General features: G+C 44.6%; 1 protein-coding gene and 1 long non-coding RNA gene across 2 annotated transcripts in view; both read left to right on the top strand.

Moving 5' to 3' along the window:
• Nucleotides 1-25,219, top strand: part of LOC112431043 (protein NLRC3-like) — a 79,495-nt gene that overhangs the window by 35,850 nt on the left and 18,426 nt on the right. The gene's annotated exons all lie outside the window — the stretch shown is intronic.
• LOC143418458 (uncharacterized) lies at nt 9,662-18,977 on the top strand. The gene is made up of 3 exons (XR_013098452.1): nt 9,662-9,890; nt 15,191-15,364; nt 18,931-18,977. It is a non-coding gene; the product is annotated as an uncharacterized LOC143418458 (long non-coding RNA).

Raw genomic sequence — 25,219 nt, 5'->3', positions numbered from 1 at the left:
TGGAAGGTGGTGATATGCTGGTTCCTGAGAAGAGATGAAGTAATCAAAGTCAGCTTTTCAAGACAGCCCCAAGACTCTTCGCAACTTGTGTTCAAATGTGAGGCCGTTGTCAGGTGATAAATGCAAGGAAGAGGTACTCAACTGACATGAAACGTGTCAAAGACAACATGAAGGTGACATTTCAACATAGGCAAAAACTGGTTCAAGAACCTGCCACAGCTTCTGCTGTCCTGGACCTTTTCCCAAGATTTCTGGATACACCTGGCTTGGTAAGGCATAAAATGATTTAATGACCGCTTTGTGGTTCCTTTGTTTGTTTTCTTGTTAAAGTGTTGTTTCTGTTGTTACACTTTGTGTTTAAGATTGACCAAGACTTCACAATGCTGTTTGTTGGGGAGGAAGTGTCTGCAAAGTTCTTTGCAAAGTGGCCAACATTCTTCAAGCCAAGGATCATCAAAGACTGCAAAAATCTGTCTCAGAGTACAGAATTGGATCAGCTGCTCATTTCTGCACAGCGTTACTCTGACGAGGGTGGTAAGTGTAAGTTGGAAATGGTAGATTTTGCATGCCTTTACAGCATTTGCTTAATTCCCACAACACAATATATCACTGGACCATACTGGTAAACCTTTACTACAAATTGGAATACAGCTGTCCATTTTCTAAATCACATTGGGTTTCTGTTCATTTCTGTATGGTATGAAAACAAGCTTACAAACATGTTAAACTTGAAATGACATTTAAATGGTAAATGGCCTGCATTTGTATAGCGCTTTTCTAGTCCATAGGACCCCAAAGCGCTTTCAGTCATTCACCCATTCACACACACATTCACACACTGGCGATAGCAAGCTACATTGTAGCCACAGCTGCCCTGGGGCACACTGACAGAGGCGAGGCTGCCGGACACAGGCGCCACCGGGCCCTCTGACCACCACCAGTAGGCAAACACGGGGTTAGTATCTTGCCCAAGGATATTTGGCATGGAGCCAGGGTGCAGCCTGGGATCGAACCACCGACCTTCTGATTAGTGGCTGACCTGCTCTGCCACCTGAGCTACAGCCACCCTACATTATTATTTGCGTTATATCTGGAACCATTGCCTCAATATATAAGACAAAATAAAGAAGTAGAAGGTATTAATATCCATGAAAAGGAGCATAAATTAGCCTGCTATGCAGATGATATTTTAATATTTTTGGGTCAACCATCAAACTCTTTACCTAAATTAATGCAATCATTTGAATACTTTGGTCGACCATCTGGATATAGGGTTAATATGAGTAAAACACAATTGCTTAAGTAAGTATAAGTATCAATTAGCATGGCAAACAGAGTACTTTAAATATCTAGGAGTCATAATACCTAAGGATCTTACAGAACTATTAGAACGAAATTATTTACCAATACAGAAAAAAATTAAGGAACATATAGCGAGATGGAATCTAATTCCATCCATCCATCCATCTTCATCCGCTTTATCCGAGGCCGGGTCGCGGGGGCAGCAGCCTGAGCAAAGAGGCCCAGACCTCCCTCTCCCCAGCCACCTCCTCCAGCTTATCTGGGGGAATACCAAGGCGTTCCCAGGCCAGCCGAGAGATATAATCTCTCCAGCGTGTCCTGGGTCTGCCCCGGGGCCTCCTCCCGGTGGGACATGCCTGGAACACCTCACCCAGGAAGCGCCCAGGGGGCATCCTTGTCAGATGCCCGAACCACCTCAGCTGGCTCCTTTCGATGTGGAGCAGCAGCTGCTCTACTCTGAGCCCCTCCCGGATGGCTGAACTTCTCACCCTATCTCTAAGGGAGAGGCCAGCCACCCTTCGGAGGAAGCTCATTTCTGCCGCTTGTATCCGCGATCTCGTTCTTTCGGTCACTACCCACAGCTCGTGGCCATAGGTGAGGGTAGGGACGTAGATCGACCGGTAAATTGAGAGCTTCGCTTTTACACTCAGCTCCCTCTTCACCACGACGGACCGGTGCAGCGTCCGCATTACTGCAGCTGCAGCCCCAATCCGTCTGTCGATCTCCGGCTCCCTTCTCCCATCACTCGCGAACAAGACCCCGAGATACTTGAACTCCTCCACTTGGGGCAGGAACTCATCCCCGACCCGGAGTGGGCACTCCACCCTTTTCCGGCTGAGAACCATGGCCTCAGATTTGGAGGTGCTGATCCTCATTCCCGCTGCTTCACACTCGGCTGCGAACCGTTCCAGTGCGAGCTGGAGGCCCTCACCCGATGAAGCCAACAGAACCACATCATCCGCAAAAATCAGAGATGAGATTCTGAGGCCACCAAAGCGAAAGCCCTCCGCCACTTGGCTGCGCCTAGAAATCCTGTCCATAAAAATTATGAACAGAACCGGAGACAAAGGGCAGCCCTGGCGGAGCCCATCACCCACCAGGAACGAGTCCGACTTATTGCCGGCAATGCGAACCAAGCTCTTGCAACGGTTGTATAGGGATTGAATGGCCCGTAGCAATGGGCCAGACACCCCATACTGCCGCAACACCTCCCACAGGACACCCCGAGGGACACGGTCGAATGCCTTCTCCAAGTCCACAAAACACATGTAGACTGGTTGGGCAAACTCCCATGCACCCTCAAGTATCCTCGAGAGGATAAAGAGCTGGTCCAGTGTTCCACGACCAGGACGAAAACCGCATTATTCCTCCTGTATCCGAGGTTCGACTAGCGGACGAACTCTCCTTTCCAGCACCCTGGCATAGACTTTCCCAGGGAGGCTGAGGAGTGTGATCCCCCTGTAGTTGGAACACACCCTCCGGTCCCCTTCTTAAAGATGGGGACCACCACCCCGGTCTGCCAGTCCACAGGTACTGCCCCTGATCTCCACGCAACATTGCAGAGGCGTGTCAACCAGGACAGCCCTACAACGTCCAGAGCCTTCAGGAACTCGGGGCGGACCTCATCAACACCAGGGGCTCTGCCACCAAGGAGCTGTTTAACTGCCTCAGTGACCTCGCCCCCGGAAATTGGTGGGTCATTCCCCTCATCCCCAGACTCTGCTTCCTCCTCGGAAGACATGTCAGTGGGATTAAGGAGGTCCTCGAAGTATTCCTTCCACCGCCTGACAATTTTCTCAGTCGACGTCAGCAGCGCTCCGCCAGCACTATACACAGTGCAGGTAGAGCACCGCTTTCCCCTCCTGAGACGCCTGACGGTTTGCCAGAATCTCTTCGAGGCAGTCCGAAAGTCTTTTTCCATGGCCTCTCCGAACTCCTCCCACACCCGAGTTTTTGCTTCAGCCACTGCCCGAGCCGCATTCCGCTTGGCCTGTCGATACCTGTCGGCTGCCTCCGGAGTCCCACAGGCTAACCAAGCCCAATAGGACTCCTTCTTCAGCCTGTTGGCTCCCTTCACCTCTGGTGTCCACCATTTGGTTCGGGGATTACCACCACGGCAGGCACCAACCACCTTGCGGCCGCAGCTCAATGCAGCAGCTTCGGCAATGGAGACGCTGAACATGGTCCATTCGGACTCAATGTCCCCAGTCTCCCTCGGAATGCTGTTGAAGCTCTGCCGGAGGTGTGTGTTGAAGATCTCGCGGACTGGGGCCTCTGCTAGACGTTCCCAGCACACCCTCACTATGCGTTTAGGTGCACCAGGTCTGTCCAGCGTCCTCCCCCGCCACCTGATCCAACTCACCACCAGGTGGTGATCAGTTGACAGCTCAGCCCCTCTCTTTACCTGAGTGTCCAGAACATATGGTCGCAAGTCTGGTGATACAATTACAAAATCGATCATCGACCTACAGCCTAGAGCGTCCTGGTGCCACGTGCACTTATGGACACTCTTATGTTCGAACAGGGTGTTCGTTATGGCCAAACTGTGATTAGCACAGAAGTCCAATAACAAAGCACCGCTCGGGTTCAGATCAGGGAGGCCGTTCCTCCCAATCACGCCCCTCCAGGTCTTGCTGTCATTACCCACGTGAGCATTTAAGTCTCCCAGCAGGACAACAGAGTCTCCAGGTGGAGCACCTTCCAGCACCCCCCCCCCCCCCCCCAGGGACTCTAAGAAGGCTGGGTACTCTGAACTGCCACTCGGCGCATAAGCGCAGATGACAGTCAGGACCCGTTCCCCGACCCTAAGGTGCAGGGAACAAAACCTCTCGTCCACCGGGAAAAACCCCAACGTACCGGCAGCAAGCCGAGGGGATATTAGAATACCCACCCCAGCCCGCCGCCTCTCACCAGGGGCAACTCCAGACTGAGACAGAGTCCAGCCCCTCTCCAGGAGACTGGTTCCAGAGCCCAAGCCATGCGTAGAGGTGAGCCCGACTATATCTAGCCGGTACCTCTCAACCTCACGCACTAACTCAGGCTCCTTCTCCACCAGAGAGGTGACATTCCATGTCCCAATTGCCAGTCTTGGCAGCCGGGGGTCAGTCCGCCAGGGCTTCCGCTCCTGGCCGCCACCCGGCACACAATGCACCCGACCCCTATGGCGCCTCCTGCGGGTGGTGGGCCTGCCGGAGGATGGGCCCATGTCTCCTCTTCAGGCTGTGCCCGGCCGGGCCCCATGGACTAAGGCCCAGCCACCAGACGCTCGCCCTCGGGCACCCTCCCCGGGCCTGGCTCCAGGGCGGGGCCCCGGTAACCCTATCCCGGGCAGGGTAAACTGTTCCCTCGATATCCTTTTCATAAGGGTCTTCTGATTCTGATCTAATTCCATATTTAAGTTTATATTTTAGAATAGACTCAATTAAAATTAATATTCTTCCTAAATTATTATATTTATTTCAAACATTACCAATAGAAATTAACCAGAAACAGTTTAATGAATGGGATAAAATTTTGTCAAGATACATATGGCAAGGAAAAAGGCCCCGAATTAGATTTAAAACCCTACAACTTAACAAAGGAAAAGGGGGTGGGGCTTACCTTCTCTTAGGGAATATTATTGGGCAGCACAATTAAGGCCTATGATATGCTGATGTAATCCTTCATATGACGCTCAATGGAAAGTTATTGAGGAGAGTCTGACCTCCATCCCCATATAAGCTATTATAGCAGACAGAAGCTTGCAAAATTTAATAAAAACTATTGAAAATCCATGGATCAAGTTGACTTTTAAAATTTGGGAAACAGTAATAAAAGAATATAAACTAGAAGAGGATATAGCAGTTCTTAAGTGGTGTGCATATGACACACATTTTGCTCCAAATAAATTGGACACCAGATTCAAAGATTGGACATATAAAGGATTAACAGCTTTATGTATGGTAATGGAGGAAGGCAGACTAATTAGTTTTGATAAAATGAAAGACAAATATTCATTAGAAACACAGGATTTTTATAGATGTCTACAGATGAGGCATTTTGTCAATAAAACGATAAAAGCTAAGGCTGAATTGAGTAAACAGCTGCTAGATGTATTTAAAAGGGCAGTTCAAATAAAAACAGAGGTATTATAGGTGACCTCTATAAAGGATTAACAAATATGAAATTACACTCAACCTTGTATATCAAAACAAAATGGAAAATGGAGGGAGGAATAGAGATAAAGGAGGAAGAATGGACAACAATATGGGCATATCAATGGAAATGTAGCAGCTCACAGAGCTGGCGGGAATTTGGGTGGAAATGCCTGATAAGATATTTTATTACACCTCTCCAAAAATCTCACTATGAAGGTAACCCTCCCGCTTGCTGGAGAAATTGTGGAAATACAAATGCAAATCACTATCATATTTTCTGGGACTGTCATGTTATTAAAACTTATTGGAAGGGAATACATGCAGCGATACACGAGACATTTGGAAGATATTTACCTTTGGAAAGTAAAACTCTACGTTTTGGACTTATGCCAGAAGGATGGACAAAGAACGATAAATACTTGTTTAATATTTTACTGGCAGCAGGAAAAAAAGCCATCACAAAAAAATGTCTTTCTTCAGAGAGCCCAGCTATGAACACGTGGATGAACATCACACTGGACATTTACAGAATGGAGAAAATGACAGCAGATGTGAACTACAAGAGGGACCTGTTTGTATCATGATGGAAGAAATGGATGGACTACATTAGAAAACGCAGGCCAGTTTTTGATTTTGCATTAGATTTTGACTTTGTTAACTACTAGAAGACTAGAGGAAAAATTAGTTACATTAATGGAAACAAAAACACACTCCCTATATTTATTTATTTATTTTTCTTTCCTTTTTCTTTTTCCTTATGTATTTTTTATTTATGTTGTTTGTTGTTTCCTGTTTTGCTTCTTTTTCTTTTCTTCTTCTTCTTTCATTCTTATTGTATGGATATTTTAGTTGTTTAAATATAGAAAAAAAGAAAAAAATATATGTACTGAAAGAAAGCTGAAGTTGATGGTATTGTATAGTGATTCTAAAATGTCAATAAAAAAAAAAATAAAAAAAAGCTGGAATCAAATGAGTCCAAGTCTTCTGGTGATTCAGCATCACATTCATCTTTGCTCCTTGTTCTGCATCCCCACCATGGACTTCATTCCTTTCCAAGCCAGCCTTGAGTGTCCTTTATTCAGCTCATGCTCTGCTTTACTTTTACATCTGATTTTAGCTGCTTTTCTGTTTTCTCTTTGCCAGAGGTTTCCTTAGCGTCATGGATTCTTTTCATTTTACTCAGCATGTGTCTGGTCCCACACACACCAAAGGACACACACTGGACCTTGTTTTTACTTTAGGTTTAAACATTGATTTTATTTGTACTGAGGACATTTTTATTTCGGATCATCATTGTATTCTTTTTAATCTGTCTTTCCATTTGTCCCTCTCTCCTATTCGACATGTGGTTAGCTCTCGCATCTTAACTTCCTCTAGTGCTGTTAAATTTTCCGATGCTTTTAATTTAGTTTTATCTCCTTATAATGATGTTCATTTTTTAACAAATCTTTTTAATAATCATTGTCTTTGTATTTTAGACAATGTTTGTCCTGTCAAAGTTAGACTAGCTCCGGTTTCAAAGTCGTCTCCCTGGTCAAATGACAGCATTCGCTTCTTAAAGCGTTGCTGCCGTAAGGTTGAGCGTTTATGGAGGAAAACGCGTTTGCATGTCCATCTCCTTCATTTAAAGGACCTTTTAGTCTCTTTTAACACTTCAGTTCGAGATGCGAGGGCGGCCTATTTCTCAGACTTAGTGTCTAAGAGCAGAGGTAACCCCAAGGTACTATTCGACACCATTAGTGATATTGTTGCTCCTGCTCCACCTGCTGTCCCAGTTTCATCAAATGAATATTGTGAAAAATTTCTTTCTTTCTTCGTTGAAAAAGTCAGTAACGTGAGGAACAATATCTCTCCTTCTGTGTCTCTCTTGTCTGCTCCAACTCAAGCTAGGCCTGTAATGTTAGAAAGATTTTTACCTGCGTCCTTACCTGAGCTGGTCAAGTTGGTTAATTCAATGAAAGCATCCTCCTGCTCTCTTGATATTTTACCTGGATCTTTGTTTAAAAATGTCTTTCAGTCTATTGGTCCCTGTGTGCTCACAATTATCAATACCTCACTGGTTTCTGGTCAGGTCCCTGTTTATTGTAAGAATGCTGTTATTCACCCACTGTTAAAAAAACCTAAGCTTGATGCTTCTCTTCTCAGTAGCTACAGACCGATTTCAAAATTACCGTTCATTTCTAAGATTTTAGAAAAGGTTGTGGCTAAGCAGCTTATAGCTGTTCTAGATGAATACAGCATTCTGGATAAATTCCAATCTGGCTTTCGTAGAGCTCATTCTACTGAAACTACACTTCTTAGAGTCTCCAACGACATTTTGATGAGATGTGACGCAGGAGAATGCTCCGTTCTGTTGATGTTGGACCTGACCTCCGCCTTTGATACTGTGGACCATCATATTCTGCTAGATAGGCTGAGAGACTGGGTGGGTATATCAGGGGCTGCTTTGGACTGGTTTGAATCCTATTTGCATGAACGATCCTTTTCTGTGGCTACCTCTAAGTACAGTTCCTCTTCTACTTTTCTTACCTATGGTGTGCCGCAAGGTTCAGTTTTGGGGCCTTTATTGTTCTTACTGTATTTACTTCCTCTTCAACACTTATTAAGCACTTTTAAGGACATTTCGTATCACTGCTATGCAGATGATATTCAGGTATACATCTCCTTTAAGCCCCATGATGTTTCCAAGCTACAGATTTTGCACAAGCGCATAGACTCCATTAGATGTTGGATGGCTGGAAACTTTCTTCAACTAAATGAGGAGAAGACTGAAGTTCTTGTTTGTGCTCCTAAAAATTTTGTACCTGGTATTATGGAAAACTTAGGTCCACTTGCTACATTTGCAAAACCGTCTATCAGGAGCCTTGGTGTTAGTATTGACTCAGCTCTGACTTTGGATGCCCATGTAAAATCTTTGGTTCGCTCCTGTTTTTATCATTTGAGAAACATTGCTAAGCTGAGTCCCATTGTATCGCGCTCCGAATTAGAAATTGTCATTCATGCATTTGTTTCATCTCGTCTGGACTACTGTAATTCTTTGTTTACTTGTTTATGTAAAGCCTCTTTGGAGCGTCTGCAAGTTGTTCAGAACGCTGCTGCAAAGCTTCTGACCAAGTCCTCCAAGTTTTCCCATGTCACACCCCTGCTGATTCAGCTGCACTGGCTCCCCATTAAATTCAGGATCCAGTTTAAGGTTTTGACCTTGACTTTCAGGGCCCTGCATGGACAAGCACCAACATATATAAGTGAACTTTTACATCCATACATTCCCAGCAGGTCCCTGAGGTCATGTGACCAGGGCTTGCTTGCTGTCCAACACACGAGGCTGAAAACAAAAGGCGACAAAGCTTTTGGAACTGTGGCCTCCAGATTGTGGAACTCTCTCCCTTTGAGCCTGAGATCTGTGGACTCAGTGGTCGCTTTTAAAAAACAGCTAAAAACCCATCTTTTTAAACTTGCTTTTAGTTGATTTTTATTTTTAGGTTTTAGCTTCTGTGAAGCACTTTGTGATTTTTATCTTGAAACGTGCTATATAAATAAAGTTTTACTTACTTACTTTTCTTCTCTCCCTCATAACAAGACAGCTTCTTCTGCCTGAGAACATGTTGGAGTGATTTACTAATCCAGGGCTGATTTTTGGGGAAAATAGTTCCCTTTTTCAAAGTAATCCCCATTTTTCCCAGAATGAAATGTAAGTAGAAATAAATGATCTAAGTGAGAACATGAGCCTTTAAAAAGGCTCTTCTGAGGCTGCTGCCAGTGGTCAAAGCCTCCAACAAAGCTCTGTAAGTACATATGTGATCATAGCTTTAGCTTTTAAATGTTTATTTTAGTTAACACAGATCAGGTGGAACAACTCAAATAAAATATCAAAAATATTAAGTGGTCATCGGTACTCGGTTTGTTCAATACTGAATACAATGGAGCACAAATTGTCCACGTTTCTGAAATATTTCTGGGTGTAACTGTCACCAAAGTGCAATTTAGACCTGGCCTGTGGTTGTTATCTAAGTGATAATCATCAATTCTACTAAAACAAATACAAAATAAAGAAATTTGACACATTCTGTTGATATCAAAAGCACACTGAACAATTCAGTGTTGTTTTACTGCTGTTCTCTCTTCACTTCTTCTCCTCTGATTCTCTCCACATGTTGCTCTGCATCAGTGCTCAGTTTCTTGACAAAACAAGATTAAATATTGCTAAATATAATAGTATCTCATTACGCTTCAACATAAGTGTTTTATTTTTGTAATTGTTTATCTGTTATTTTTCAGACTGAGTCACTGTGACCTGTCAGAGAGAAGCTGTGAAGCTCTGGCCTCAGGTCTCAGCTCTCAGACCTCTAATCTGAGACAGCTGGACCTGAGTAACAGTAACCTGAAGGATTCAGGCGTGAAGCTTCTGTCTGAAGGACTGAAGAGTCCACACTGTACACTGGAAACTCTCAGGTGAGATCAAGCATTTTTCTTTCATCAACTGACAGAATTAGCAGATTAATAATAAGCCAGTCCTCTAATAAGAGGAGAAGTGGAGGTGTTTTGAAGGGCAACGTACTCTTATGTTAACAAGACAGGAAGTAGTTCCTGGGAACTGCTTCCTTTGTTATTGTCTAAGTAGAAACATGATGGTGAAACAGTGATGAGTTTGCAGAGGTGGATCCACACAACACAACAATGCTGTTGCGAGCTGAAAGCAGACTTCTCACAGATTCTGAGGCTGCAGGTTTCATCACTGTCCAACCAAAATTCACTGAACCAGCAGTAAATGAACGTCCAAAACGACGCTTCATGTTTAAAAAACAGATGATCAGGGGGATTTGTGTTTACATCTTTTTTGTGTGATCTGTTCACCTGCTGTTTCAGCTGTTTGGTGGTTGTTGAGATGGTTTTGTGAACTTTTAGCTGAGATTCTGACGTTTCTGTAGATACCACACATGTCTAATTACTTTGTATAGCATGAATGGCCATAACGAGGTTTTTAACAGTCAGAAAAGTTGTAAAACTTGAGAAAATATAGTTAAAAGTCCAAAACCTTCTACGTCTGGTGGCTTGTGGTAAGGAGCAGATCAAACGAGTAAAGAATTACGTTATAATTATAAATGGCTTCAACAGCACATTCAGGTCTGTGAGACTCATTCAGACACTGAGCCGTGGCTCTGTGCTATATGCACATATTTCTGCATCTCTGCCATTCAGACACACTTTATATATAGTTTATTTTATGTAGTATTCAATACTGAACTGTACATTTAGTCTTTTTAAAGGCAGAAAGTTTTATTCAGTGTTTTCATAAAAGCCTTATTTCTATCCATTTACTGCTATTAGGAAGAACATGTGAGGTTTAAGACCTGGACCAGTTTGAAACCTTTTGTCCTCCACAGTGGAAAATGGGTGGAAATAAAAATGGGTCTCACTTTAGCCAGCTCCTAATTTTATCAGTTCCGCTCTCAGCGTCTCCTGTATATCTCCTGTATAAATGTTGCACTCAGCTTTGTGCTCTCCAATATCACTGAAATGCAGCCAGATGCTGCTCATTTTGCCTTTTCACTCTTTCCTGACACGCTTGCATTTCAATACAGCTCCCATTTCTCTGTGTACTGGTCTCTACCACTACCCTTGCTGTCTATGGGACATTTCCGTCTTCTTTCACATAATGGTATGATCCCAGTCTGTCTCTTAAAGTGTTTGGCCACATGGTTTGCTCATCAGAATAACATCTCAGCCGTGCTCACATTGATTATCAGCAAGCCTGAAAATTCATCAATATTTGACATACGAAATTATCTCAAGGCCTGGATTTGGCCCACGGGCCATATGTTTGACACCCCTGGTTTACACGGTTTGGTATTCAATGTACAACTGAGCTAGCTCTCAGCTAACTAGCAGACAAGCTAACTGCTGGGACTGCGTCTTTCTAACAAGAGAAGAACAAAAGAATTTATTCGTAAATCAGGGTGGAAAATAAGTATTTGGTCACCTCAAACAAGGAAAATCTCTGGCTCTCACAGACCTGTAACGTCTTCTGTAAGACGCTTTTCTGTCCCCCACTCGTTACCTGTATGAATGGCACCTGTTTGAACTCATCATCTGTATAAAAGACACCTGTCCACAGCCTCAAACAGTCAGACTCCAAACTCCGCCATGGCCAAGACCAAAGAGCTCTCGAAGGACACCAGGAAAAGTATTGTAGACCTGCACCAGACTGGGAAGAGTGAATCTACAATAGGCAAGCAGCTTGGTGTGAAAAAATCAACTGTGGGAGCAATCATCAGAAAATGGAAGACATACAAGACCACTGATAATCTCCCTCGATCTGGGGCTCCACGCAAGATCTCATCCCGTGGGGTCAAAATGATCATGAGAACGGTGAGCAAAGATCCCAGAACCACACGGGGGGACCTGGTGAATGACCTGCAGAGAGCTGGGACCAAAGTAACAAAGGTCACCATCAGTAACACACTACAACGGCAGGGAATCAAATCCCGCAGTGCCAGACGTGTTCCGCTGCTGAAGCCAGTGCATGTCCAGGCCCGTCTGAAGTTTGCCAGAGAGCACATGGATGATACAGCAGAGGATTGGGAGAATGTCATGTGGTCAGATGAAACCAAAGTAGAACTTTTTGGTATAAAGTCAACTCGTCGTGTTTGGAGGAAGAAGAATACTGAGTTGCATCCCAAGAACACCATACCTACTGTGAAGCATGGGGGTGGAAACATCATGCTATGGGGCTGTTTTTCTGCCAAGGGGACAGGACGACTGATCCGTGTTAAGGACAGAATGAATGGGGCCATGTATCGTGAGATTTTGAGCCAAAACCTGCTTCCATCAGTGAGAACTTTGAAGATGAAACGAGGCTGGGTCTTCCAACATGACAATGATCCAAAACACACCGCCCGGGCAACAAAGGAGTGGCTCCGTAAGAAGCATTTGAAAGTCCTGGAGTGGCCTAGCCAGTCTCCAGACCTCAACCCCATAGAAAATCTGTGGCGGGAGTTGAAAGTCCGTGTTGCTCGGCGACAGCCCCAAAACATCACTGCTCTCGAGAAGATCTGCATGGAGGAATGGGCCAAAATACCAGCTACTGTGTGTGCAAACCTGGTAAAGACCTATAGTAAACGTTTGACCTCTGTTATTGCCAACAAAGGTTATGTTACAAAGTATTGAGTTGTATTTTTGTTATTGACCAAATACTTATTTTCCACCCTGATTTACCAATAAATTCTTTACAAATCCTACCATGTGGATTCATGGATTTTTTTTTCACATTCTGTCTCTCACAGTTGAAGTGGCCACGTAGGCAGGGGTCATCATCTGAGCTCTCCATCACCTGAGAGAGATGACAAAACACAGAATCACAGAGCATGAAACCAACGTTTCTCCTCCCAGAAGTTCAGTCACAGACTTGCAACAGAAACAAGAGTCAAAGATTCAAATGACGCAGAGCTTTCATTTACTTATATCCACAAACATGTCCTCTACATATTCATGCTGTATTTACACACACATACAGAGGCTGTTTGTCTCTCACACACCGACAGGACACTGAGAAATACATCATGTTAAATATACCCGCAGGCTTCCAGCTGTGCACTTTGTCCCTGTCAGCTGTGATCGCCATGGCAACCTTGGTGTTGTGCGCGATGCAGGGACGTGTTCAAAGGCAGACGTCTGGCAGCAGCATCATATTTGATGCACTATCTGTACTGAGTGTGCTGACTTTATTTCAAATGTCCCACTGCTGTGCAACATGAATCACATGTTCTGCACGTTTCTGTAACTCCCAGGTAACCATGGTTACCCAGCCACGCCCAGTAGTCTCCAGAGAGACCAACAGCTGGTTCATGTTGTAACGCCGTGGCTTTCGTAGTCTCTCCTTTTTCTACAGCTCATGTGTTCTTCTTGTGATGCTGCGTCTTGAGGCTCATACATGCCGTCATTTGTTGATCCTAAGAACGTTCCTCAGACCGACTTCTTCAACAACAGATAACTTTAGTTGTATCAACACTGCCTCCTGGAGCAGTTTAAAATGAACATGTCAAAGCTCTGTACCTGTCTCCATGTTTCTGTCCCCGCCCCTTTCTCTCTGTCCTGGGTCATGTGAGCGCTGCAGTAGTATTAGGCCCACCCTCAATGCTCCCATTGGCTGAGACGCATAATGACGCCCATTTCAAGCCAGCACTGATCAACATCCCTCCTGTGACCCATGGCTGTTATATTCAGAGCCAGTGAGCACTTTCACAATAATCATGATTTTAAAAACTGTGATTAAAATAATTGCTGACGTTAATCAGTTAATGAGTTAACGAGATTATAACAGGTTAAGTTGCCCTAATAATTAGACTTTGGTGACAAACTGATGTGATCTCCATGTTTCCTTTGTTGGACTGTGGGCGAGTGTCAGAACTGAATGTACTGAGTAACATGTAGAGTTTAAACATGTGTCAGTTCCAGTTTTAGAGCTCTAAAGTGCAGCTATCATGTTAGGAATATGTTAGGAATAGACAGGAACACTGAGCACACTGAGGTCAAATCTTTATTTTACCACTCGCTGCATTCTTGATGTTCATGAATTCAGCAGGTTCATGATTGTCTGCAGCATCAATCTCATATTTCCATTAAAAGTGTTGAATTTGACTGTTTGATGTTCTTTATGATCTCTGGCACCAGTTCATCTGTAGGCTGAGCTCAGTCCATCCATTTAGTGAAAGGTCTCCTTGTTCTGTGAGCGTGCACAGATCCTGAAGCAGGAAGCCTGGGTTACAGAGAAATGATCATCACTGTGATGATGCTCATCATCTCTGACTGGGATTTGAGGTTTTGTCAAAGCAGCAAAGAAAGCCTGGCTATGTTGGACTGGGTGTGGAAGCAGCTCCCAGTTTGAGTTCAGGAGACAGACACCCTCTCTACTTTGACGATCAGCTTCAAACTTTCCTTTTTGATAAAGCTTATAGTTCGAGCTGGATCAGGTGACCCTGAACCATCCCTTAGTTATGCTGCTATAGGCTCGGGCTGTTGGTGGACTTCCCATGATGCTCTGCTTTCTTCTCCCCACTTTTCACTCCTGATGCTTTTATATGTCACTACTGCATGTCCTTAACTTTTGTCTCTCTGTTTTGTTCTTGTCTCTCTGAGCTCATCTCTTCTCTTTCCCCTCACCCTGCAACCAGTCATGGTAGATGCTCCTCCTGGAGCCTGTTTTCACTGGGAGGATCTTTGTGTCAAAGGGAGTTCTTCTTCCCACCATCACCAAGTGCTGCTCACAGTGGAGGCGGTTACCTTACACTGTTAAACAGCTTCAGATGACTGTTGTTGTCTGTTGGGTATTGTCACTTATAAATAAATGGTAAATGGCCTGTATTTATATAGCGCCTTACTAGTCCCTAAGGACCCCAAAGCGCTTTACATATCCAGTCATCCACCCATTCACACACACATTCACACACTGGTGATGGCAGCTACATTGTAGCCACAGCCACCCTGGGGCGCACTGACAGAGGCGAGGCTGCCGGACACTGGCGCCACCGGGCCCTCTGACCACCACCAGTAGGCAACGGGTGAAGTGTCTTGCCCAAGGACACAACGACCGAGACTGTCCAAGCTGGGGCTCGAACCAGCAACCTTCCGATTACAAGGCGAACTCCCAACTCTTGAGCCACGATCGCCCTAAAGTTACAATGGACGGATAGATGTTATTGTGACAAAGAGAAAACAACTGTTGACAGATAGATTGTTGTTTTGTGTGTCTGCAGTCTGTCAGGCTGTCTGATCACAGAGGAAGGCTGTACTTCTCTGGCCTCAGCTCTGAGCTCCAACCCCTCCCATCTGAGAGAGCTGGACCTGAGCTACAATCATCCAGGTGACTCAGGAATGAAGCAGCTGTCGGCTGGACTGAAGGATCCAGGCTGGAGACTGGACACTCTCAGGTATGAAGAATGTCTGATAGAGGAGGAAGAGCTGGAAACATTTCCTGTGTCTTTCACTCACTTCCTGCAGATGACACATGAACAATCACACATGCAGGAATATTTTCAGGGACAGACACACTAGTCTAGCTGGATAGTTCATGGATATTTATGTAGGGGTCTCCAAGGAGTCTGTTTGCAGGAACATTTAGGTCACAGGTGTACCTGATATAGATACCAGTGTACCTAATAAAGTGTCAGCTAACATTTGGAAATGGAAGCTTAAATAATGACAAACTGTACATTCACAGCTGAATTCACAATAAATTTGTTCTCAAGTGCACATTTTTCTGTTATTGTTGTCAAACAACAGAATGAGAATGAAATATTGATTCTAACAGGGCCCATAAACAGCATTAGCTTAGCAGCATTAGCTTATCAGAGTTTCCATCATGGTCACACAAATCCTTAGCAGAGAAAAGTGTCACATCATTATAACACAAGATAAAAGGGTATTAGCATAAGCTACTAATGCTTATTCACCTCAAATTAGCTTTCGCTGCTAATGGTAGCCTACTTAGCATTAACTCCTCACTAATATAATGCTAATTCACATCAAATTAGCATTAGCTGCTCATATTGTTATAAGGAAAGAGAAAACGGTATTAGCATTAGCTACTAATAATTATTCAGCCCTAATTAGAATAAGCCTCTAAAAGCAGCCTACTTAGCATTAACTCCTCACATCGTTGTTACCCAACGGAAAAGAGTATTAGTATTAGCTACTATCATTTTTAATAAGTAAGAGAAAACAGTGTTAGCATTATTGAATAATGCTAATTCACACTAAATTAGAATTAGCTATTTACAAGAGCGTACTTAGAATTAGCCGCTCACATTGTTAAAAATTAAGGGAAAACAGTATTAGTATTAGCACATAATGCTAATTCACGTCAAAGTAGCATTAGTTAATAATGGCAGTATACTTAGCATTAACTCCTCACATTGTTATAATGTAAGGGAAAAGAATTAGCATTATCTAATAATGTTGACCTTGGCCCACTGGAAAAGTTCAGAACTAAAGATTTAGGAGTGTTTCTCGATAGCTCTTTCTCATTTGAGAAACAAATAAATTCTGTTATTAAAACCAGCTGTAAGGTTTATATTGTTGATTGTCATTTATGCTTAGAAATATTTACTCATATATGCTTAGAGTTGTATAATCGATTGCATGATGATAGAGGTTTGATCCTTAGTAGTCTGTAAAGACTCTGTGTGCCTTCCAGAGTGCTCTGGCATGCACACACCACTTGGGGCCATGAGAGAGGTCGTACCCTCTCTTACTGATTTATGGTGTAGGACAGGGGTCTCAAACTCAATTTAGCTGGGGGCCGCTGCAGGCAGAGTCTGGGTGAGGCTGGGCCGCATTAGGTTTTCCACAAGAAAGGCATGGTTAAAAAATTCCAATCTTCTCAAATCTCTTTATTTTTATTTTTTAACACAAAATATGAAAAATAAATAAACAAATTAAGAATTAATAAGAAAATAAATCAATCAGTAATACATAAATAAAACAATAATAAGATATTTTTAGTCAGTGAACTTGTGTGTTTCTTTCAGTCTTCTATATCTGCTGTATTTAGATTGAAATGTCTGTATTAACAGTTCTATAACCTTCTTCTGAACATGAATGGAACACTGTAGAAAATGAACTGTTCTTCTGAACATGGCTTCTCTTGCCTACTCCTTGCTGCTAGAGACCTGGCAGCGTTTCCTCTCGCATAGCCGAGCCAGATTTGGCCTGAGGGAGGAAGCAGTTGCGGCCCTCAGTATGTCTTGAAGATGATCATCCGTAAGTCTGGACCTGTACTTGGACTTATTGAAGTTCAAAGTGGAGAAGAGCTTTTGGCACAAGTATGTGCTACCAAAAAGGCACATGGTCCACTTGAACATTCGGGAAAGCCGAGGGAAACTAGGGCTCAATCCTCTCAAAAATTGTCCAAGCTTGTCTTCTTTTCCACTCACCTCCCTGAACTTTGCTTTGAGTTCAGAGTTGCACTGCAGCTCAATGAGCTCCATTTGAAGCACAGAAGGGGCATCTTGCACATCAAAGGAGAAGGGGTCCGCAAAAATGTGAAAGGTGGCTCTGTGTGTCTTGAAGTCAGCAAATCTGTGATCAAATTCCTCCTGTAGCCTCAAAATGACATCAACATACTCGTCAGCACTGAATGGTGTGCCTGCATCCACGAGAGCCTTGCATGCTGGGAAATGGCAAAGGTTTGTCTGAGAGAGCTGAGCTTTCCAGAGCGCCAGTTTTGTGGAGAATGCTCTCACGTTGTCATAGGCAGCACTGACAAGTTGCCCCTGGCCTTGTAACGTCTTGTTCAGTACATTAAGCTCATGTGTCATATCAACAAGAAAAGCTGAGTCCATGAGCCATTTGGGATGAGTTAGCACAGGAACACTAACTCCATCCTTCTCCATGAAGGCTTCACTTCTGCTCTCAACTCAAAAAGTCTCTTTAATACATTTCCCCTGCTGAGCCAACGTACCTCAGTGAAGTCGAGCACATCCCCATATTCTGACTCCATTTCCTCTAGAAAAGCACAGAACCTTCGGTGCTTTAAGCCCCTGGATCTGATTTGGTTGATGCATTTCACAACAATAGACATCACATTGTCAAACTTCAAGAGCCCTTTGTTAGGGGGACCGCTGGACTCTTAGCACCAGCTTTGGGGTCACAGGGTCACATCTGGAACGAACACACACACACACACACACACACACACACACACACACACACACACACACACACAGACACACACAGACACACACACACACACACACACACACACTATGCACAGACTGGTACTCTTTGTTCATACCTGTGTAAGACGTCATAATGAACTTGTGCATATTCATGTAAGCTCAATAAAGAGCAGTGTTACGAGGGAGCAGACGAGAGCGACTGAGGTCAAGTGAAGGAACGGCGCTGTCACAGTTCTCTCCCTCATCAATTGTCTGGTTCCAGCGGTGGGTCTGTGCTAGACGACCCATCACCAGCTTTTTCCACTGGTTACCAGTACGTGGTAGAATCCACTTCCAGATCTGGTTGTCTTTAAATCTGTGAATGGATTGGCTCCATCTTATCTCTCTTTAACAAAAGAATCCAAGTGGAGCCCTCAGGTCTGCAGATAAGCAGCTTCTGACCAGAACTAGACGTAAAAACAGAGGTGAGCTTTATCGATGGCTGCAGCCAAACTCTGGAACAGTCGCCCTTCACATCAGGTCGTCACCAACACTGGACATTTTTAAAAGCCGGTTGGAAACACATTTGTACTCTGTAGCTTTCAATCCTGACCAGTCTTTATAGTCATTACTGTGTATGTTTCCTATTTTGTCTCTACTCTGTGCAGCACTTTGGCTCAAGCTGTTTTTAAATGTGCTGATAAATAAATGTAGATTTCTTTGAATAAAACAGTGGAGCCGAGCTTTGAGCTCAGTGTGTAACAGTGTGTGTGTGAGAGCCATGTAATGTCCATGTGTGCATGCTGACTGTGCTGCTCTGACCCCCCTCCTCCTTTCAGGGTGGAGCCTGCTGGAGTCCGATGGTTGAGACCAGGTCTGAGGAAGTGTAAGTGTGTTTTTAATGGGATTCATGAAAACAAAGCAGCACACATTCAACCATCTTCATCATGTCAGGAGTCATCATCAAAGTGTCAATCAATGAACAGATGATGGATCAATAACTGCAGCTGGATTGTGTTTGTTCTCTCCATCAGATTCCTGTCAACTCACAATCGACACAAACACAGTGCACACAAACCTCCAACTGTCTGACAACAACAGGAAGGTGACACAAGTGAAGAAGGTTCAGTCATATCCTGATCATCCAGACAGATTTGATGTTTGTAAACAGCTGCTGTGTAGAAATGGTCTGACTGGTCGCTGTTACTGGGAGGTCGAGTGGAGAGGAAGAGTTTTTATATCAGTGAGTTACAGAAGCATCAGAAGGAAAGGACGCAGTGATGACTGTTTGTTTGGATGGAATGATCAGTCCTGGAGTCTGTACTGCTCTGATGATGGTCCTGGTTATGTCTGGCACAATAACAGAGTAACATTCATCTCCTCCTCCTCCTCCTCCTCCTCCTCCTCCTCTGTCTCTAACAGAGCAGCAGTGTATGTGGACTGTCCTGCTGGCACTCTGTCCTTCTACAGAGTCTCCTCTGACACTCTGATCCACCTCCACACCTTCAACACCACATTCACTCAAACTCTTTATCCTGGGTTTTATGTCTGGTCTCGTGGTGCCTCAGTGTCCCTGTGCTGAGTGGAGTGTAAAGAGTGTCTCCTGTTACAGAAACACTCTGACTGTTGAACAGATAGTTCAGTCTGTACATGTCTGTCTCTTTCACTCACAAACACGTTTTCAGATTCATGGATTCAATCAGTTGATGTTTGAAACTCTTCCAAATTATTCCTTGTAAACTTCTTCAGTCACAAACAAACAGGAAGTGATGTCACATGTGTTCCTGTCCACACAGCAGAATGAGTCTATTGCTGACAGTGATGTACAAACAGAGTGAGCATTTCTGAGGCCCAAAATAAACTGAGTAGTTCACTGAATGAACAATGGACTGTGAGCTCAGTTCCTTCATCATTAGTATGGATTATATATGTATATGTATTATATTAGTATCATATATATCAGGAGCTGCTGCTTTCAGTCATTGTGCAAATGTGCTGTTTGTAAGCTTGTAAAGCTACAGTCAGCTGAGACTGAAGAAGTCACCTGATCAGTGAGCAAACGTTTCTGAAAACGTCCAGATGAACAGAATCAACCTTTTGGGATCAGCCAGCAATGCAGCATCATTGTTGTTCAGCTTCAGAGATTTGCAGGAATGAACTGATGACCAGAAACAGCTGCAAAGTCCAAGAAAATACCAGCTGGAGTTCAGCTGCATTTGAAGAAGTCAAAGAAAAGTAAGGATGGCAAAGGGCGACGTTTTCTTCCAAAGAGCTGCAAACATGGTCGACGCCTCATTAGAAGAATCATCTGGACGTTTGTGAGGAACTCTAACCAAGAAAGCAACGTCACACAGATCCAACAGACAGTTTCCATGACTGCAAGTGTTGAGTGGAAAAATGCTACATTGCATTATTGCATCCTCTCACCACAGGAGGCGCTGTTGGCACCACTGATTGCTGATCAGCTGTTCTCTGATGATCTGATTGATACTGTGAATAACGGGACTCACTGAACTCTGTGACACAGTGAAGATTACAGAGTTTAACTTCAACATCTGACTGACGTCACACAGACAGAAGGATGAACCAGTGAGGCACAGAACACAGTTATTGGAGATACTGGATCAGCTCCATGTGAACCTCTGATGGAGAAGCTGCTGAGCCAGAGAAACATCAGGACATGACAGCAGCTGCACTTATCTAACAACATGTAGCAGAGCTGATCTATGTTAGAGGATCTATCACAGCAGCTGAAGCCAAAGTCCAACACTGGATACCAGCTGAGCCTGTGCTGAGTGTAGTGTTACAGGAAAAGGGCAGAAACACTGGTAGCTCCCAGTGATGCTGACTGGGGCACAGAGCTGAATGATGCAGCATCAGGACACTGTTTCAGTCTGACTGACAGAGAAACCTGTAGCTGTATCTACATGTGAGGCAGAGGCCACACAAGCAGCTTTCTATGTTTCACAGTGACTGAGATCTTCAGTGGGGGTGGACATGCTCCTGTACAGACCTCTGAGGAGAACCAAGGTGCAGTCAAAGAGTCCAGTCTGTCCTCACAGATGTGAACATGTGCTTTCATCAGGTCTGCTGTCAGCTAGCAGGCTCACATCAGAATCACTGTTCCTGAAAAACACAGTCTGTGTGACATCATCAGTCAGCTGATGGTCCCAGATCTGAATGGTTTCTGTCTCTACTGAGGAAGTCAGAGAATATCACTGAGGTGTGGATCAGGTCTGAGTGAGCTGTGGAGGGACAGCTTTAAACAGTCCACAGGTCTCACGTCCTGCTCAGTCTGGTAGCAGATACCTCGTATTGTTCCAGATGTGCTGACATCAGCAGCAGCACAGCTGTGTGATACCATGAATCTCAGTTATTGATCCAACACACAGTAAATACAAAGATCAGGATTTCTGAGAGTAATCATTATGAGTCTGAACACATGATCACTGAATGTTAGTCTCCACAATAATAAGCTAACACAAGCAAACACAGCTTTCAGCTCTTATTTTGAAACTGGCTTATTTAGAGAGCTGTGATGTGAGCGTGCCTGGCTCTGAGGCACTTGGGTCAGCCTCTGTTGTTTAGAAGTGTTACAGACTGTGAATGACACAGACCTGTCAGTTTCCATGTTTGTCTGTAACACAGCTCAGGGCTCCATGCTGAACGCATCCATCCAGTGTTATTGATCCAGGACTGATACCAGCATTGGGATCAATACTACAACACACAATCACATGTGTCCACGTGATGTGTTTGACCAGCTTTATTCATTAATGATCAATCAGCTTATTTACTGCATCTGAGTCCAGCTTCATTTAAATGATCCAACCATGAAAATGACATCAGTCCTACAGAAGCACTTCATGCTAACAGGAAGTCATTGATTAAGGTGGAATAACACAGAGACACAACCACTCACAGCTAACCTGACCCCACTAACTGCATGTGTTTGGACTGTGGGAGGAAGCCGGAGTACCGGAGAGGACGCACACAAACACGGGAGAACATGAAGCTCTGAAACAAAGATGGTGGATTTGACCTCAGGACCAGGCAGGGTTACGGGGGCCATGACGCCCCAATAATAGATCCAGCTACACTGAAACTGTCAATTTCATTTACTTTTCCTGTTTTAAAGCTATCAGGCTGCTTTGTGGCTCACTCAATACTAAACTAAGATACTTTCAGTGTGAATCATTTGCAGGAACACAGGCAGGATTTAAAGTGCAGAACTTTACAGTCTCTGTCTCAAAGTTGGTCTGAACATGCTAACAGCTCTTTGTTTTTTTCAGTTTTCACTGGTTTGATGTAATGAAAGAAATTTTAAAGAAGCAGACGATTGTTGTTATTTTAGTTCTATAGTTTCATAAATCGTGGTGTGGATCTAAGTCAACATTCAGAATAAATAAGATAATACAGCACTTTGATGGTTGCCTTTGTATTTTCCCAGCAGTGCTCAGGTTGGTTCTCGGCTACATTTACATACAGATGTTAATGTGTTCAGCAGCTGGACTCATCTGAGGAAGGAACATTGGAAAGGTGCTCAGTGCACAACTGCATCACTAATTTTATGTAAGACCCTGTGTTTTATTGTATTTATATATTTGTAACATTTGACTCAAACACTTTTGGGAAGGATGAAAATGTTTTCAGGAGGAAGTTTTTCCTTCTGTCCGACTGCAGTACACACAACACTGCGTCTCCCTCCCTTATCACAGTTCCTCAGGCTGCTGATGAGCGCCCCCTGGTGTCAGTGTTGATGACGTCATGCACAGTGAAACATAAACAGTGTCTGTTAATAAAAAATCATGTGTCCATTCTCATGTTTGCATCATGTTTCTGTAAAATCATCAGCTGTTTCTGAACCTTCTTCATTGTTTGACTCATTCCAACAGCTGTGAGCTGTGATGGAGTCAGAGCAGCTTCATCACTGATGTTCAGGTGAAGCTGAACTTAATAAACTGTAGAAATGATCAGGATTCAGGCTGGATGTGTAAAACACTTCTGTGTGAGGTTGCAGTGCTTCATATGTGTGTGTGGGCTGAAGCACACACGTGTGAGTCCTCAGAGGTTTCACACACATCGCTCGCTAGAAAATAAACTGGACGACATCCGACTGCTACGTTCATCTCAAAGGAATGTAAAGGACTGCTGTGCTTTTGTGTTCACGGAAACATGGCTCAGCGACAGTGTCCCGGACCGCGCCATTCAGCTCGACCAGCTAACATGCTACCGTGCTGACAGAGTCATCGTCGCGGGAGGTAAGACCCGCGGGGGAGGACTTTGTGTTTGCATCAATGATGCCTGGTGTCGCGATGCTGTTGCGGTCTGCAAACACTGCTCACCAGTGCTGGAGTTAATGGTTATTAAGTGCCGGCCATTCTATCTACCGAGGGAATATACAGCCATACTCCTGTGCGCTGTGTACATCCCTCCCTCCTCCAATGTCAACAACAGGAATGAGGCACTGAATGAACTGTACCAGCACATCAGTGAGCAGCAGACAGCCCATCCTGATGCTTTTCTCATCCTGGCTGGGGATTTCAATCATGCAGACTTAAAGTGCGTGTTTCCAAAAATACAACAACACATAGACTTTCCAACAAGGGGAAATAACACACTGGACTTTGTTTACACCACCCAGAGAGGAGCTTACAAAGCTTTTCCCCTCCCCCACCTCGGCGCCTCAGACCATATCACTGTCATGCTAATGCCTGCTTACAGACCGCTCGTTAAAGTGACCAAACCGGTTCGTAAGCAGATACAAGTGTGGCCAGAGGGGTCTTCAGAGGCTCTACAGGACTGCTTTAATACTACAGACTGGGACATGTTTAAGCAGGCTGCCACCTATAACAACACCACTGACCTCCAGGAGTACGCAGAGACTGTTACTGCCTACATCAACAAGTGTATTGAGGATGTAACAGTCACGAAAACCATAACTGTCCGGGCCAATCAAAAACCATGGATGACAGGAGAGGTCTACAGGCTGCTGAAAGCTCGGAATGTTGCCTTCAGAGATGGAGACGAGGCAAGCCTGAGGACAGCTAGGGCCAACCTTTCCCGTGGCATCAGAGAGGCTAAGAGACAGTACTCCAGGAAAATATCTCATCACTTCAAAGACAGCAGAGACTCACGGAGCCTGTGGCGGGGCATTCAGACCATCACAGATTACAAGCCCCCACCACAGACCTGTGATAGCACTATCCCCCTGCTGAACGAGCTGAACACTTTCTTTGCTCGCTTTGAAGTCCGAAACAGCACCACTGCACAGAAGACCCCACCCCCTCCTGGTGACCAGGTGATGACTCTGTCACCGGACAGCGTGAGGAGATCCCTCAGCAGGATCAATGCACGTAAAGCTCCGGGTCCTGACAACATTCCTGGTCGTGTACTGAGAGACTGTGCAGTGGAACTCACTGATGTCTTCACAGACATCTTCAACTTATCACTCATCCAGGCTGTCGTCCCCACATGTTTTAAAGCCACCACAATCATTCCGGTTCCAAAAAAGTCATCTCCCTCCTGCTTTAATGACTACCGTCCTGTTGCACTTACTCCCATCCTGATGAAGTGCTTCGAACGACTAGTCATGCAGCACATCAAGACTGTCCTGCCCCCCTCCCTGGATCCCTTCCAGTTTGCGTATCGGCCCAACCGCTCAACCGATGATGCCATCTCCACTGCACTCCACTCAGCACTCACACACCTGGACAAAAAAGATTCATATGTTCGAATGCTGTTCATAGATTTCAGTTCAGCATTCAACACCATAATCCCCCAACAGCTCACTCAAAAACTGGTCCAGCTGGGGCTCAACACCTCACTGTGCAACTGGCTGTTGGATTTCCTCACTGGAAGACCTCAAGCAGTACGGGTCGGCAGTAATACATCCAGCACCATCATTTTAAACACGGGGGGCCCGCAGGGATGTGTGCTGAGCCCCCTCCTCTTCACTCTGCTGACCCATGACTGCACTCCATCACACAGCTCCAACCTCTTCATCAAGTTTGCGGACGACACAACGGTGGTGGGTCTCATTAGCAACAGGGATGAGACCGACTACAGAAGTGAGGTGAGACGCCTGGCCACGTGGTGTGCTGACAACAATCTCTCTCTGAATGTGGA

The sequence above is a fragment of the Maylandia zebra genome, linkage group LG4 (assembly GCF_041146795.1).
Source record: "Maylandia zebra isolate NMK-2024a linkage group LG4, Mzebra_GT3a, whole genome shotgun sequence".
NCBI classification, from domain to species: Eukaryota; Metazoa; Chordata; class Actinopteri; order Cichliformes; family Cichlidae; genus Maylandia; species Maylandia zebra.
The sequence above is the reverse complement of the archived record's forward strand: the minus strand, read 5'-3'. Positions and strand labels throughout refer to the sequence as shown.